At 38.2% G+C, this 16,779-nt stretch overlaps 1 protein-coding gene across 2 annotated transcripts in view; it reads left to right on the top strand.

Moving 5' to 3' along the window:
• Positions 1-7,172: 7,172 nt before the first annotated feature.
• The window catches only part of PRPF39 (pre-mRNA processing factor 39), a 33,461-nt gene continuing 23,854 nt past the window's right edge, over positions 7,173-16,779 (top strand). Inside the window, exon 1 of one of the 2 annotated variants that reach the window (XM_081292315.1) lies at positions 7,173-7,371. The gene's annotated coding sequence lies outside the window, so the exon portion shown is untranslated. The remainder of the gene's footprint in view (positions 7,372-16,779) is intronic. The other variant, XM_081292316.1, reaches the window with a different exon arrangement.

Below are 16,779 nucleotides of genomic sequence, written 5' to 3'. Positions count from 1 at the left end.
CAAGAATGGACCATATTCTTGGAAGGTAAAGAAAACCAGGTTCAGGGATGGGGCTGGGAGGCCTTCTGAGATTATGGAGGAATTGAGATTATGACAACATTCAGAAATTATTGTTGTTGTCATAAGCAGTTACCGTGCTAAAATGGGAGATGGATGGAGCTCCTCCAATTAAGGGATATAGTTCTCTACTTTTTAAATATCTTCTTATGCCTCGATTTGGCCAATTTTATTCGGCAGAGTCAACTCTTTGTCAGTTCTGTGTCCTCGTGAATCAGAGAGGTTTGCTCCATAAAATAAAGACCATCTGTTATGGTTTGGATGTGAAATGTTCCTTAAAAAGCAAATGTGGCAATGCAGGAGTGTTCAGAGGTAAAATGATTGTTAGACTGAGAGCTGTAACCTAGTCAGTAAATTAGTATATTTGAAGGATTAATAATTCGAATGGATTACTGTGTGGTAACTGTGAGGAGGTGGGGCATAGCTGGAGGAAGTAGGTCACTGGGAGCATGCCCTTGGGGATTATTTTTTGTCCCTGGCTACTGGCACTCTTTGCTTGCTAGCTGCCATGAGATGAGCAGCTTTCCTCCACTATGCTTTCTGCCATGATATTCTGCCTTACTCAGACCCAGAGCAATAGAATTAGCCAACCATATGAACTTCTAAAACCATGATCCCAAAATAAACTTTTCTTCCTCTAAATTGTGTTTGTCAGAGATAAAAAGTTGACTAACACACCATCCAGTTCAATAACTGTAAGTCAGCTCCCCTTTTCTAACGATAACTTCTGTGATTTGATGAGATCTCTGCCATTCAAAAATGTTTGTATTACTGCTGAAAGTATGGCCTCTAGGAGGAATCTACCATAGCATCTGCAGCCAAGGAGAACAACATTGTAAATGCTGTCTTGCCCTTCATCTGTGTATTTTTTATTTATTTATTTTTTTTCTGAAGGGAATGTTGCTAGCACTCAGGAGACATAGTTGAGTGACTCAGAGACATAGGTGAGTGGAAAGTTGTCCATGCAGAATTTGCAGGGAAATGGATGGCATTAGGGCAGATTATGCTAAGTGAAGCTAGCCAATCCTTAAAAAACAAATGCCTAATGTCTTCTTTGATATAAGGAGAGCAACTAAAAACAGAGCAGTGAGGAAGAGCAGGAAGAAAAGATTAACATTAAACAGGGACGAGAGGTGGGAGGGAAAGGGAGAGAGAAGGGAAATTGCATGGAAATGGAAGGAGACCCTCATCATCGTTATACAAAATTACATACAAGAGGAAGTGAGGGGTAAGGGAAAAATAATACAAGGGGGAGAAATGAATTACAGTAGAGGGGGTAGAGGGAGAAGAGGGGAGGGGAGGGGAGGGGAGGGGGGATAGTAGAGGATAGGAAAGGCAGCAGAATACAACAGTCACTAGTATGGCAATATGTAAAAACGTGGATGTGCAATCTGTATACGGGGTAAAAATGGGAGTTGATAACCCACTTGAATCAAATGTATGAAATATGATATGTCAAGAGCTTTGTAATATTTTGAATAACCAATTAAAAAAAAAAAGAAAGTTGTCCATGCAGTTTATGCCCACATTTTGACTAAAGAAAATATTAGAACAATTGCTAGCTGTTTGCACTAGCACATTTGAATCAACTTATACATATATACACATATATATTTACATAAGTATATCTATATATATATATACACACACATATACTTTCTCGTGTATTCTCACATTTTCTGTCAGCATAAGTTTGTAACGTCTTGATTTTCTTGCTGTAGACGTTTGTCATTATTGGTCCTCATGATGCACTAGTATCTGATTCTGGTGTAAGTTTAGGGGAAAAAAAGAATGTTGGGAATGGGGAATGAGGAAATTGGCAGCCTATTGTATCACAACTCTCTTAGGTAAAGGCTAAACAGATTTCTAAATGTGACAGGGACTGTATCTTTAGACTGGAGAGATGTATTTCTGATGGGTAAGTGAGGCTAAGAGAGAGGTTTAATTCAGGGTATTTCAAATTATTTGTATTCTACTCTGTGCTCATTCCATTTATTTGGTGTCTTCCTCTTCTTTAATATTGACAGAAGAGACCTGAAAAGCGTATGAATTCAATTGATATTGTACTTTGGTAATCTTTGGGCCCAAACTTTTGGGTATGTTTGGCTCTTTTGATCCCATGACTTGTGAAGAATCAAAAGCTATTTCCATACCAATAAAGAAAGTTCTTGGTTTTTGATTCCTGCTTTCAGTTGAGAATTTAGAAATAGAGTTCTTTGTTCATTCACTTTAAGCCCTCTGGAGTTAATATAAATAATTATTCCATCTCAGACTTTCATTCAGAGCTTTACCTTCAGTGGGATGCATCCTAGTTGGCTATAGTCAATCATTTCATACTGTGCATATACTGGTACACACAGAAGCATGTGTTAATACTAGCTGAAATTTTTCTGCCTTGGCCCTTGTTATGCCCAATATAATTTCCTTCTATTTCTGCAACTGTTATCTGCAACTATTCTTATACTGATCTCTGTTTCATTCAAGATTCTTTTATATGCATATTATGTGTGTATGCAAACACACCCATACACACACACCTATTTTAGGTGAAAGAGAGGTTTGTAAAAAGGGTGTAGCATTACAGACAGTTTTGTGAGGATGGGAGACTAGATAGCCAGAAAGAATGTCTAAATTGCACTGCAGGGCTGTACTAGGGAAGACACTGCTGCCATCATTACAGAGCACAGCCACCAAAACTTTCACAACTGATGTCACACACTCCTCTCAAGTTGGATGCTGTCTGCCTCTGAAGAATACATGTAGCTGCTCCAGCTGCATAAACCATCACCAGAAGAGTCTAAATGTTACCAAATGAGTTTTTTGATTCCAGTATGGGATAGGCTGTCTTGGCAGAAGCAGCCCAAGTAATGTTCCTATTTTTGTATTTTTAAGCAAGTGTGTGTGGTGGCCGGGGGCGGAGGGGGGAGCTAGGAAAATATTTGCCTATTTTGGCTTCTGCATTTGGATTTAGGCTCTAGTTCAGAATGAGAAAATGCCCTACACAGAAGTGCTGAGTGACAAAGCCAAATGAAAAAATGTCCACTGCAGAAGTCACTGATATACGGAAAGTAATGTAATCACCTGGGAGAAAACTGCTGCATTAAATGTCACATTTATGTTCATTAGGTTTTGAGTTTGTCTGGGTCCTTCAAAAAGCAGATGCCACATGACATTAGCTGTGCACACAATTAATGGAGGAAAATGCCTGTGAAGGAATTTAGGGTTGGAGAAAGCTGAGAGAGTATTCAGACATACACTTTAAAAAAATATATATTTTATAGTTGGACACAATACCTTTATTTCACCCATTCATTTTTTAAATATATTTTTTAGCTGTAGGTGGACACAATTCCTTTATTTTATTTTTATGTGGTGCTGGGATTGAACCCAGTGCCTCATATGTGCTAGGCGAGCACTCTACCACTGAGCCACAACCCCAGCCCCACCCATTCATTTTTTACGTGGTGCTAAGGATACTTTTGACACTGCTGTGGGAAGGAAAGAAGTTTCTTGACAAGTCTGTCCAGGAATCCTTAAGCCAAAGTTGCTTCAGAGGAGACCCACTTGTCCTAAGAATGAGCCAGGCTAACTCTCCCTGCTGAGGGACATGTCATTGGCTAGAAGTAGTTCACAAGAGGAATTTCCCTGACACAAATTGGTGATGGATTTCAGAGCACAACATCTGGAGCCATAAATAGTTATGCTTCCTATATTAGTGGATCTGAGTCATGCATTTATTGGCCACTACAGGATTCACCATATATATTTATTGCAACTTTAATTAAAGATAAGCAATTTCTGTTATAATGGATTTAAAAAGAATATCCTAAAAACAAAATACTAAACAGTGGTGGGATTTCTTGGCAAAAACATGGAGTTACAGTGTTAATCCTTTCATTTTTTATTATTGTGGATCATGCAGTCTTTGGGTCACTTTTCAGATTTTGCCCGTTTTCTTCCTAAAATATCTGAATATGTGAGAAGGACCATTGTGTCACTAATGCAAAGGCAGAAAAGAAATCCTTAGTTCTGTTAGGGTATCTGGTGCAAATATCTACAACAGACACATCTCTGAGTTTAAGCAAAGGTTTATTGACAGAGAATATCTGCCAGGCTGCCCTTCTGCAAGGCGCAGCAGCCTGCTGGAAAAAAAAAAAAAAAAAAACAACTTATTAACAATATAGTCACGGACAATGGAGTAGTTAAAAAATAACCCATCTGGTCCTGTGATTGTTACTTAGCATGTTTGCTGTGGTTTTGGTAGTTTGTAAACAGGCCTAACAAGAAGGTCATGCCTGGGTAGTCAGATGCTGATTTTCAAAATGGAATTACTTTGACTTAAAGACCTAAGAAGTTCCACAGATCCTTGGTCTCAGCATCAGGGTACATGGACTGGACTGCTCTGCCCTGTGGATTAGGAGGTCATGGCTTTTTAGGCTAGAATTGCTCGTGCCCACCTTCAGAATCCACACTCTTGCTATTTGCCTCTGGTCACAAAATTTCTGCTTCACACTGACTCCCCTTTTCCTCTCAGAATCTGTTTATTCCTGAAAATCTTTCCCACGACAGGATCAGTTAGAAGGAAGTGTGCCTGGAACTCAGCCATCTAACCCTAAATAAATCTTTCTTTTCCCAGCACAATCCTTGACAATTGCTCAGTTTAAGATCAATTACAGACTGCTTTATAAACCTATCACAAGAGAACACAAAAAACCTGGAATAGGGAAATGGAAAAACTAAACCTGCCAGTTCTATAGATGTAAAGATGTTATACAAATTAATAATTTAATTAACTAGTCAGAAATAGGAGTAACATGGGACCCAAATAAATGTCTCTCAGAAACACTTAGCTCAGAAGAAATCATTTGAATCTTTTTTTTTTAAGAGAGAGAGAGAATTTTAATATTTATTTTTTAGTTTTCAGCAGACACAACATCTTTGTTTGTATGTGGTACTGAGGATCGAACCTGGGCCTCACACATGCCAGGCGAGCGCGCTACAGCTTGAGCCACATCCCTAGCCCCTGAACTAAGTCTTAAAGATTGAATAGTGGGAAGGAAATAAGCTTAGCATTGCATTTGAATTTAAATGTCCTGGAGTCACCATTTTAATTTTACTTGCTTTATCTGTAAGGAGAAATATTAAATATGGGAGTCTGAACGTTCCTAATAGAAGAAACATCACAATTCATTGGTGATGGATTTATTTATAAGGTTAATTAACAAATTCCATTCCCTAAGCAAATGTATTCTGTAAATTAAATGAACCGTTTGGTTGTTTTTCATTGCATGATATATTTTTAAGAGAATAAAAAGGAACCTGGTACTAAATAGCCCAGAAAGAGAATCTGATTAATCCTGGATATACCAAGAAATAGTTTGCTATTTTATCAATCAGGATTCTAGAAAGTAGTTGGAATATCTAAATCAGGATTTTGTTAGCAAAGGAGAAACAGGGGACTCTCATCCCAGAGGTTGTGATTCCGCCCACCTGCAAGAACAGGGGGCTTTTAAAGGGGTGATTCCAAGCCTACATTCCATGTGTTCTCTGTTGGAGTTGCAATTCACTTCTTAATTAGGTAGCTACTCATTTCTGAGATCTTTTGGTGTCAACTCCAGGTCCGAATTACTTTGTTTCTATGGTGGGTGTGTACTCAAAGACAGATAACTCTGCCTAGGATGGGGAAGAAAGGTAATCCAGTTTCCTCTGAGATTATGGAGTGGGAGAGATCCGAGGGGAGCAAGGAGAGAGGAAGAGAAAGAAACATGCCCATTTAAAAAATAAACTGTAGTGGCAGCGCAGCAAGAGCTATATTCAAAGCATAAAGTGGACTAGTGTTACAGTGTGATCATGAAAGACTGCATGTTCCATGCTAAAGAGTTTAGGTTTTCTTTATAAACAGTGAGGGAAAACTGTAAATTTTTAAGGAGAGAAAGAAATCAACAGCACTGGCTTAAAAGGAAAGATGTTGGAAACAAGATGAAGGAAATAAGTCTCCAGTCACTAAAAGTTCAAGAAGCAGGAGGATTTTTATAAAATGGTTATTGGAGGAGGTGGGATCTCAGTAATAATGTTATTTATTTATTATTTATTTTTATTTACTTAGTAAGAATTTGAGGTCACTTTAGGAAGATTGGAGAAATCAAAAAAAGCAGAGAAGGTTGTGCCTTGGCCACTAACAGTGCTTTTCACAGACTGGGGCCTGTCTTCTAGATATCTCACTCCCTTGACTGCTTCTTCCCCAAGTAAACATTTAAAAGCTGTTGATTAAATCTCTAAAAAGCATAGCTATCTTGTCAGAGAAACCAAAAAAGTTAACTTGAAGAGTAGAAGAGGAAAATGGAAAGGGAAAGCTGTAACTAGGTGCAGGTTCCTGAAAGTGAGAGGCAGCAGGTAAGACTAATGTTGATATTTGGAAGAAAATGTGCTGATGAGAGAATTTATGATTAATGGAGTTCTGGACAGGTGAACAATGTCTTGCAGCGAAACATTTCTGGAGGTAGACAGATTCTAGGGAACAAAGCTAGAGCCCACTTGTGATATTACTGAACCTCCAACAAAAGACTGCCTGGTAAGGGACGACTGAACACTTGCACAACTGAGGCAGGATCTTAAATGGAGAGAGATCAGATTTAAAAGAAAAATAACTTGTTTAAAAGATGGGGATGGAGGTACAAGTGAAGAGGTCTGCTAAGACCTTCAACATAAAACTTCCTGCCCCGCTTTGTCCAGAGGATAGCTTTACAGAGATCCTTTAATAAGTTTTTCAAACCCCTAAATTCCGGTAAACTTGGACGGGATGGTCCATACCATCTTGAAGTTTGGAGGTTTTATGCTTAATTTCTGCTCTTTTCAGCTAAATTTTTTAAGGAAAAAGCCTGAGTAATTAGAAAAACCTTAGAAAAAATGCAGAAAAAGAATAACGATATTTTACTTTCGCGGGGGTGGGGTGCGAAGGGGGTCTCAGGGCCGTGTCTGTAAGATCTGGGAGGTGGGAGGCCCTAAACCTAACCCTTGGCTTTGGAAAATCCCCGATAACCACACTGCCTTCTCGGGGGTGGGGGGGGGGGGAAGCGGAGGCGGGGCCCGGAGTTCGGCCGCCCGGATCCCGCGGAGGGCGAGACCTGCGTGCTGCGACCACGTGACTCGCTCGCCTCCAGATACTTGCGCGTGCGCACTGCGTCCTCGACGAGGCGGAGGTAGCTCTGGTGGCGACTGCTGCGGCGGCTGTGAGGACTGAGTCGGTGGGAGTGCCATCTTCAGCTAGGTTGGCCCAGGTTTCGGCTCATGGCATCGAGTGGCATCCATCCGGAGGTCAGCCAAGACCTGCATGTTGAAATTGGCGGGAGGAGGTGGGACTCTGATCAGGAAGGGGCCTGAGGTGCCTCAGGCCGCTCCGGGCCCGCGGCCTCTCTCTCCCGCCGCCTCTCTCTCCCGCCCTGTTTGAGGCCTGGCTTGGGCTTGGAGCCCAGTTGTTCATTCCTTTTTCCGTCCCACCTGTTGGGTGGAGCAGTGCGAGGTTTCTTTTCTTAGACTGCACGTTTTTCTTGAGAAGTGCGGTTAGTCTGGCGGGGAAGCGTGGGCCGCCTCCACTGGATTGAGGAAGAGATTTGGGGATAAGTCTGAACCCTCGCTTCCCCCAGCGTGGCTGGGAAGACGGGAGGGGGCTCTTTAGTGCCGCGGAGGATTGGGAGGGTGTAATAAAACTTCTGTTAAAGCATTTGAGTGCCTTGGAGGATGTGTTCCGCCTTCTAACTGGAGAAGCAACAGTTTTGGGGGCCTGGGGCACAGCACCCCAAAGATCAGCCAGAGATTTTGGGCTGTGTAGGATAGAAACAAAAACTAGGCACGGAAAATCCCAGTAGGATCTTGTAAAGGAATCTGAGTGTTTATACCTTTCGTAATCAGAGACCAGGCACTAGTGTTTTTCTCGCTCCAAAATCACATCTTGAAATTAATAAATAATGTTTGAAGTTGATGGTACTGTTAATGTATTGTTGATAATGTATTTTTTCTTTTTTAAAAAATGTATTGTTGATGATTCTGTAATACCATATAATTTTATGTTACTTTTTAGTTTGGCATTCATGGGGTCTTCCGTATTTGAGGGCCCAGTATTTGGCAAATGATTTTAATCTGTTCAAAAAATACTTTAAAATTTACAGCTGGAAAGGGTGAAGTTTAAGAAAATGTCTCATCTGGGGGAAGTATGGAGCTTATGTTGGAACTTAAGTGTTTTGGGCTCTGTGGCAGTTTAAATGGATTGGAAAAACAAACAACCCAAGCAAGCAACTACTGACAGGTTTCCTCCTCCCTTCAGATTTATAACCTCATTTTAAAGTTGAAAAAGTTGGAACTCCACTCTTCTCGTTGTAGGGATAAAGTGACAAAGAAGTTATACTAAAGACCACTGGTTTTTAGATTGTGAATTCTGAAATAATTAGGTTGACTAGAGAAGGATAATTAGTAGGTGTATGAGATAATTGCAATGAGCATAAAAAAGCAGAATTTTTTTAGTCTCAGAATATTTGGTAATATATAGTTGAATATTTAAGATAAATAATTTTGTAAGGGCTGGGGATGTGGCTCAAGCGGTAGCACGCACGCCTGGCATGCGTGGGGCCCGGGTTCGATCCTCAGCACCACATACCAACAAAGATGTTGTGTCCGCTGAGAACTAAAAAATAAATATTAAAAATTCTCTCTCTCTCTCTCTCTCTCTCTCTCTCTCTCTCTCTCTCTCCCTCCCTCCTCTCTCACTCTCTCTTAAAAAAATTTAAAAAAAAAGAATTTTGTAAGTCAAATGATAAAAATTGTCATTTTCAAGAGAAAGAACAGAATCTTCTGTGCTATGTTAATAGTTGTGGGTAAAACAGAACTTTTTTTTTCTTTTTTAATAGCCAAAGAAGGACGAAAGTAGTAGTTGTAGTCCAGTGATAATTTTTTCCCAAAGATTTGAGATGATGCAGATTTATATACAAGATCCAGTTTCTAGGATCTATTAAGTGTTTAATATGTGGAAATCAGAAAGGTCAATCTGTGAACATTATACTGAGCCTCTAAAAATAGGTACTCAAACCAATGGTTATAGTAGCCCCTTTTTTTACAGCTGAAATCTAATTGGCTTATCTAAGCCTGAGGAAGAACTAATTTGTGGATTGCAAAGCTAGTTAGTTGATCTGGAGCACCCACACTCTTTTTTTTTTTTTTTTTGGTAGTGGGGATTGAACTCAGGGGCACTCAACCACTGAGCCACATCCCCAGCCTTATTTTGTATTTTATTTAGAGACAGGGTCTGGCTGAGTTGCTTAGTGCCTTGCTTTTGCTGAGGCTTGCTTTGGACTTATGATCTTCCTGTCTTAGCCTCCTGAGCCACTACCCCCCCCCCCCCCCCCCCCCGCAGTACACTCTTGACTTGCACTTTTAGTAATGACTTTGGATTTTTATATATTCTGTTCATGAAAAAGAATAATCAGTGGCATAAGTTTTGATTACCGCTACAGGTGTAAGAGGCATACAGAGCTAAAAAAATAAATTATATTAAATTAGATGTCTCATATTTCATCAAATGAGTGTTGGTTATTTAAGTTGTCTTCTCAAAGACCTTTTAAATTTTAAGATGGCATGCTAATTGTTAGGTGTTTAATGTATATCATAACTATACTAAAAGTTAAATGTGTGATTTTAGAACTGTATCTGTTCTGAGTATTTTATAATTTGTCATGTTTTCTTCTGTAGTTTATTATTTTATGCTTATGTGATTTTTGTAAGAAAGTATATAGTTTAAAAAAAGATCAATTGATTTTTTTGAGTTGAGAAAAGGAATTTTGTTAGTCTGGAGAAATACATGTGCCAAGGCATGAAGAATGTTTAGGCATGAAGAATATAATGTGCTCTGGAAACAGCAGTAAGGAAGACTATTGTAGGTTTAATATGTTTGGAAAGTTAAGTTAGGAATGGTTGTGTCGCTTACTTGTTCAGAGAAATTGTGCTGTTACACACCAGGCATTATTGTAGGTTCTAGAAACACAACAGTGAATAAATCAAGATTCCTTTCTCATTAACTTTAAATATTCTAGTAATATTTGTTTATCTTTAGCAGTAGTGTTTATAGTGTAGTAGTGTTTTTCTTTTTTTTTTTTTTTGACTGCAACCCATATAAAGGATGTACATGTAACATTACAACTCTGTAATCAGTAGTTGAATTGTGCATTCACTATGCCCTTAATGTGTGTGTGTATTCTGATTTTGTCTATTGTTTGTTTTTGCATTTACAGTTAGAAACTGGTTTGATAAAATCTGTACCTTGAAAACAGCAGTCTGGAGGTGATATAAAAACTACTTAAACCGACATATTAGTAGTATGAATGAAAAGAAGGGGTTAGTTAATTTTTATATCAAGGTATGTGTGATTATGTTGTGAATGAGGTTTAAAAGGATTAAATAACTTGTTCAGAATTCCTTAATAAGTAGGGAGGTTGGATCTTTAGTTCAGTTGTGTTGTCGTCTAGTGACCAAGCATTTTCCACTTTCTATTTGGTTATGATGTAATAGGCCAGGTTTTAGTATGGGTAAGGACTTTGTTAATTGTCAGTTAATTGATAGTGTCCTAAGTCTCAAGGTGTACTATATCTGTATGTACTGGTAGACTTTGTCTCGACCCTGAAGAAATTTGTAATTTAGGAGAGAAGGTAAACATTGAACAAGTATCGAAATTGTGGTATGTGCTGTGGAGAAAAAGAATGCTGTGGGATTGTCACTAGGGACAACCTAACTTATTTGGGGAATGTGGAAACACGTTTCAGGAAGTGATTTTTAAACTTTGCTCAGAAGAATGAATAGGCTTTAGTTAGTTGGAAGGCATTAAATGGTAGTGTAAGAGTGGAATAGAGGGTTAGGAGAGTATTTCATGTAGAAGAACAGCTTACACTAAGGTCCCAAAACAGTGAAATGGGAGTGGGAGGGATGTTCCTACAGAATTTAGCAGAAAAGAGGCAAGAGTTGTTGATGTTAGGATGGGGTTGAACCTTGGCTCTGTTTCTTCCAACTTATTTAAACTTGGACAAGTTGTTTTAACTTTAATAAATGTTAGTTCCTCCATCCTTAAAAGTGGGAAAATGGGATTTAACAAAATATATGATCAGTAAGTAGCATCTTTTAGTGTTGTTATTGATAGCTGATAATTGAAATTGTAGCAATACCTGCCTGATGACATGCCTTCATTCATTCATTCTTTCAAAAATAGTGTGTCTTCTGTGTGCAAATCAATATACAGTAGTTGAATTTTGTGCATGTGTATATAATTGTGTTAAACTGTCATGAAACATTATGGTTTTTCCATGTCTTTATGCAAAAGCATTGTGATAAAATTTTATTCTCTTTTACATTTGAAAAAAACTGATCTAAAGCAATCTGCAGTTTGAAAGTTACTGATATAGTTGGGAGATAATGAATATGTGAATTATATCAATAATACTGTGAATAAAAAGGAGCCAGTTAATTCTTAAACCAGTTAATTCATAGTAGGGTCTACAAAATAAATTATTTACTATTTAGAATATAGAAAGTGCTATGAATAAAAGTATAGCAAAGTGCTGCGAATGGGAATGGGTTACAACTTTAAATAATGTGATCCAAATAGAGTGAGAAGGTGACATTTCAGCAAAGTTTTAAAGGAGACGAGGAAGGCAGCTATGTTTGTATGGGGAATTTTCTTTTTGTAGAGGGAACAGCCATGCAATGCTCTAAGTCTGTAGAGTATGGACTTTGAGAGACAGCAAGGTGTCAGTATGGCAGGAACTGAGAGAGTAAGAGTAGATGAGTCAAAGAGATATTATAGGGCAGTGGACCACTGAAGGATATTGACTATTTGTGAGATGGAGCAGTGGAGTGAGTCTGATTTACATTTTTTAAACATAACTAATTCTGCTATATTGTTAATAGACTAAACAATATAGTTGTTTAGTTGGGGATGGAGGTGGAGCAAGAGAAAAAGGAGGTGGTCCATAGAACCTTTTAGAAGACTATAATGGTATTCCAGCTGCTCTCAGCTGGAATAAAAAAGGATTATAAGAAATGGAATTCTGAGGACATTTGAAAGATTCCCTAACAGATTGATTGGTGTGAGAAAAAGGCAAGGATGATTCCAAGATTTTTTGGCCTACGCAGGGGGAAGGAGGACTTTTCAGTCATTGAAGTGGGTAGAGCAAATTTGGGGGGACAAATCGGGAAGAGACTTGGCATTTTAATATTTGAAATGACTTTATATATGTAGGCAGTTAGATATATGACTGGAGTTTGGAAAAGAGGCCTAGGCTGGAGATAAACATTTGAGGGTCAGCATATATTTAGTATCTTAAGCCTTGTGAGATTGGGAGTTGAGTTACAAATGACCAAAGACTGAATCCTGGGGTACTCCAACATTAACAGGTTGAAAAGAAGAGCACTCACTTCATCTCAGGAGATTGTCAATCAGTAGAAGAAGTGGTAGGGAGGTACAAGTAACATCAGGATATGGTATGATCTGGAAGCTAAGTGAAGAAAGTATATCAAAGAGGAGAAGGTGATCAGCTGAGGTGAGGACAATATCTTGAAGTTACTAATTCTTTTTTTTTTTTTTTTTTTTTTGTAGCAGGGATTGAACCCCAGGGTGCTTAACCACCAAGCCACATCCCCAGCCCTTTTTATATTTTATTTTGAGACAGCATCTTGTTAAGTTGCTTAGGGCTTCCCTAAGTTGTTGAGGCTGGCTTTGAACTTGTGATCCTTCTGCCTCAGCCTCCCAGTTCTCTGGGATTACAGGTATGTGCCACTGTGCCTGGCAAAGTGATACCAATTCTTATGGGACTGTGAGAAGCACAGATTCTTCAGAAAAAGAGCACCCAAGATAGGAGGAAAACCAGTTGAATGTCATGAGTCAGAAAAGGCAAGAGAAGAAAGCCTGGCATGGTGGTGAGTACCTGTTATTTCAGCTACCCTGCTACTCAGCTGTTTAGGAGGCTAAGGCAGGAGGATCACAGGTTCGAGGCCAGCCTGGGCAATTTAGCAAGATTCTGTCTCAAAAAGGCCTGGGGATGTAGCTCAGTAGTGGATCACTTGCCTAACATGTGGAAGGCCTTGGGTTTAATCCCCAGTACTGCAGGAACAACTGTCTGCTATTGAATAGAAAGTCATATTTCTGTTGTACACTGTGAAGATTAGAAAGATGAATGGCAAGTATCCAGCTGAAGCTATGAACTAGGAAATTGTGAACTTGAATCTACACACACACATTCATTATTATATAAGACAGATGAGGGGTATTTATTTTTGAATGCTAATGGAAGTAATCTAATGCAATAAGAGGAACTGATAAGAATGGGAGAGTAAATTAAAAGAAATTCTTGGGAAGGTGGGTGGGATAAATGTTTCAAGTCTTGAGTTCTGGTATTGGCCTTTGGTAGGACCAGAGATCTTCATCCATTGTGACCAAGTGGTTACAGATGCATTGAGAGTAGAAATTTGGTGGTAGGAAAAATGAAGAAGTCACACTTAATTGCTTATGGTCTGAAGAAATTATGAGACTATATAGAAACAATGATTATGTATTTCAACTATTGTTGCTAATAGCACAATAAAGATACTAAACAAATACTTTGAGAACAGAAAGGAAGAAAGATGATAAATAAGTTGAGAGGTAGTAAATCTAGTATAATAGATTTACTACCTAAGTTATAAGAAATTTTAAGGGGGTAGAGGATATAGAGATCTAGTTGCTCTTGTCAACTAGGTCATTAAACTAGACTGTATAGTATACCAACTGATGGTTATTTTCTTAGAAAAAGTGCTTCAGTGAACACCCTTGTTCATTGTTGATTTTTTCCAAATGCCTTTAAAAAGAATTATTCTAACCATGGTCTCCGAAGATAAGAATGCTCAGTATGACTAAAAGTAGAATTAGTTGAAAATCTGAAGTAGTTTAGATGTAGAATTTTCCTTCTTTGTCCAATATAGCCAGTGAAAAATTAGATGTTTATTGTTCAAACTGGATGGAATCAAGAGTTTTGACACATAGTGGAATGCAGGGCCTGGGTAAAAGGTCTTAATGAGAATGGGAAATGGAATAGAATGTGAGATCATCAGCCCCATTTGTCGTTTTTGCTCCCAGAATGCTGGTTGCCTTTCTTCTGTTTTTCTAAGTTGAAAGATTCTTTGTGGAAACTTAACCCAGGTGAAAAAATGTATAGCACTGATATTTAGTGGATTCCCTTAACAGAATGTCTTTCTGTACCAAGATCCAGCAGTTGTGAATCCTGTCTAACTTGCAGAGTAACTTTGTAGTGTCTAACATTTCTTCCTGAATGTAAGTTTGAAAATCACTATACTTGAGACACCAACACAGTCAAAAGACATTTAGAAGAAGCACATAGTGCTGAGAACTGAGGAAATTTAAAGTGAGTTATGGAGAAATGACAGAAAATATTGCATTAGTGGAAAAGGAACGGGAGACTTAACAAAAAAATCATTCAGAGAATAAGAAATGGAAATTTTAAGCTTTATGCCTATATTAAAAATCCAATATAAGGAGTAAGGGATTACCTCTTGTAGAATGAGTCAAATCAGTAAAAACAAAGTTAAAAAGAAAAAAAGAAGATTAGTTCAGGAGATCCAACATCTAAATAATAAGAGTTCATCAAATAGGTAATAGAGAAATGAAAGGGAGAGATTTTATCAAAAAACAAAACATTTCTAAGAATAGAATGGCATAAAAATCTAGGTTAAAATAGGTTGTCTAGGGAAGGGGATGTAACTCAGTGGTAAAGCACTTGCCTAGCATGTGCAAACCCCTGGGTTCAGTCTCCACCGCTGCAAAATAAACAAATAAATAAAGTAAAATAGGCCTTCTAGATTGTAGTAAGGGAGTAAAAAGGTTTGATATACTATTGCACAGTAGGATGACTATGGATAATGATACTATATATGCAAAATATATAGAAGAAAGGGTTTTAAATGTCTTACCATAAAGAAATGTTTGAGGAAATAGGTATGTTTAGCCTGCTTTAAATGTTACAAGTAGGTCAGGGAGTGTTGCTCAGTGGTACAGTGCGTGTTTAGCATATAAAAGTCCCTGGATTCAATCCCCAGTACCCCCTACCCCCGCCCAAAAAAAAAGTGTGTACATGTAACAAAACATCACATGATATCATAAGTAAAGCTGTTTTATTTTTATGTATCAGTTTAAGAAGTTATGGGCTGGGGATGTGGCTCAAGCGGTAGCGCGCTCGCCTAGTGTGCGTGCGGCCCGGGTTCGATCCTCAGCACCACATACAAACAAAGATGTTGTGTCCGCCGAGAATTAAGAAAAAATAAATAAATATTAAAAAAAAAAAAAGAAGTTAAAAAAGTAGTTTTTGAATGAATGCTCTGCAGAATGAGTGGAAAAAGACTCCCATTAAGGGAGTGTTTCAGTACAAGCAGAAAAAAAAGAAACAGTCTACTGAGAAACAGGTCATGTGGAGGATAAGGGATAAATTGCATCACAAGCTGGGCAGGGTAGTGCACATCTGTAATCCCAACTATTTGGGAGAAGAGGCAGGAGGATCAAAAGTTTCAGGCCAGCTTGGACTAGAAAATAAATAAAAAAGGATTATGTGTGTAGCTCAGTGGTACAGTGCCACTGAATTTAATCCCCAGTACTTAAGAGGGCGGGGGTCGGGGGGAGACCATATTTCTTCAATAGTAGTACCAGATGCTAGGGGACAGTGAATAGATTCTTCTAAAACTCTAAGGAAAAAATTCAGTCTGGAATTTTATACTTATAAAATTTCTTTTGTTGGTGTTACTGGGGTTTGAGGGAGTACTTTTCCACTGATCTGCATCTCCAGCCTCTTTTATTTTTTTTATTTCAAGATAGGGTCTAAGTTGCTTAGGGCCTTGTAAATTGCTGAGGGTGGCCTGGAATTTGTGATGCTCCTATCCGAGTCTACTGAGTTGCTGTAAGTGTGCCACTGTGCCTGCTTATACTTAGAAAATTTATCTTTTTTTTTTTTTGTAGGCTATAGGAATGATCCTCTAGAAGATGGAATTAATCCATTAATTTAAAAAAGAATGAAATTATGTCACTTTGAGGAAAGTGGATGGAACAGCAGACCATGATCTTGAGTAAAATAAGTCAGATGCAGGAAAAAAGTATCATTAGTTTTCTGTTATGGAGAAGCCAGAGTGAAAAAATAAGGACTCAGCAGAAAATGGAGACCATTAGGGAAAAGGAAGGGATCAGACGGAGGAAGAGGGGATAGTGGGGGTATTTGGTAGTGAAGTTGATTGAATTATGTTTTTTATAAAGTATGTATGGATCTGCCACAACGAAACCCATCATTCTGTATATTAATATACAACATAAAAAATAAAAGAGAATAAATGAAGAAAGAAAAAGATTTTGGCAGTTATAGATAGGATTCATCCCCCAGGGAATAAGTAAAAGGACTATGTTAGATCAAAAGGAATATGTTAGATCAAAAGGAATAGACAAACCTAGACAAGAAGAATCAGTAGAATTTGCTGTGGAACCTTAGATGTTCTCCAAAGGAAAAGTGGAATTGATAAATATGCATGACATTGTTTTTTGAAGGACTTTTTAATAAGAGTTCTAGTAGGATATGGTTTCAATTTTGAAACACAAGAAGGTAAATGAAAATAATAAGATTTAAAGGGTTAGAAGCAAGAAAGTATAATTATAGTATA

Source organism: Spermophilus citellus, assembly GCF_964194105.1.
Source record: "Spermophilus citellus genome assembly, chromosome: 4".
Taxonomy (NCBI): Eukaryota; Metazoa; Chordata; class Mammalia; order Rodentia; family Sciuridae; genus Spermophilus; species Spermophilus citellus.
The sequence above is the reverse complement of the archived record's forward strand: the minus strand, read 5'-3'. Positions and strand labels throughout refer to the sequence as shown.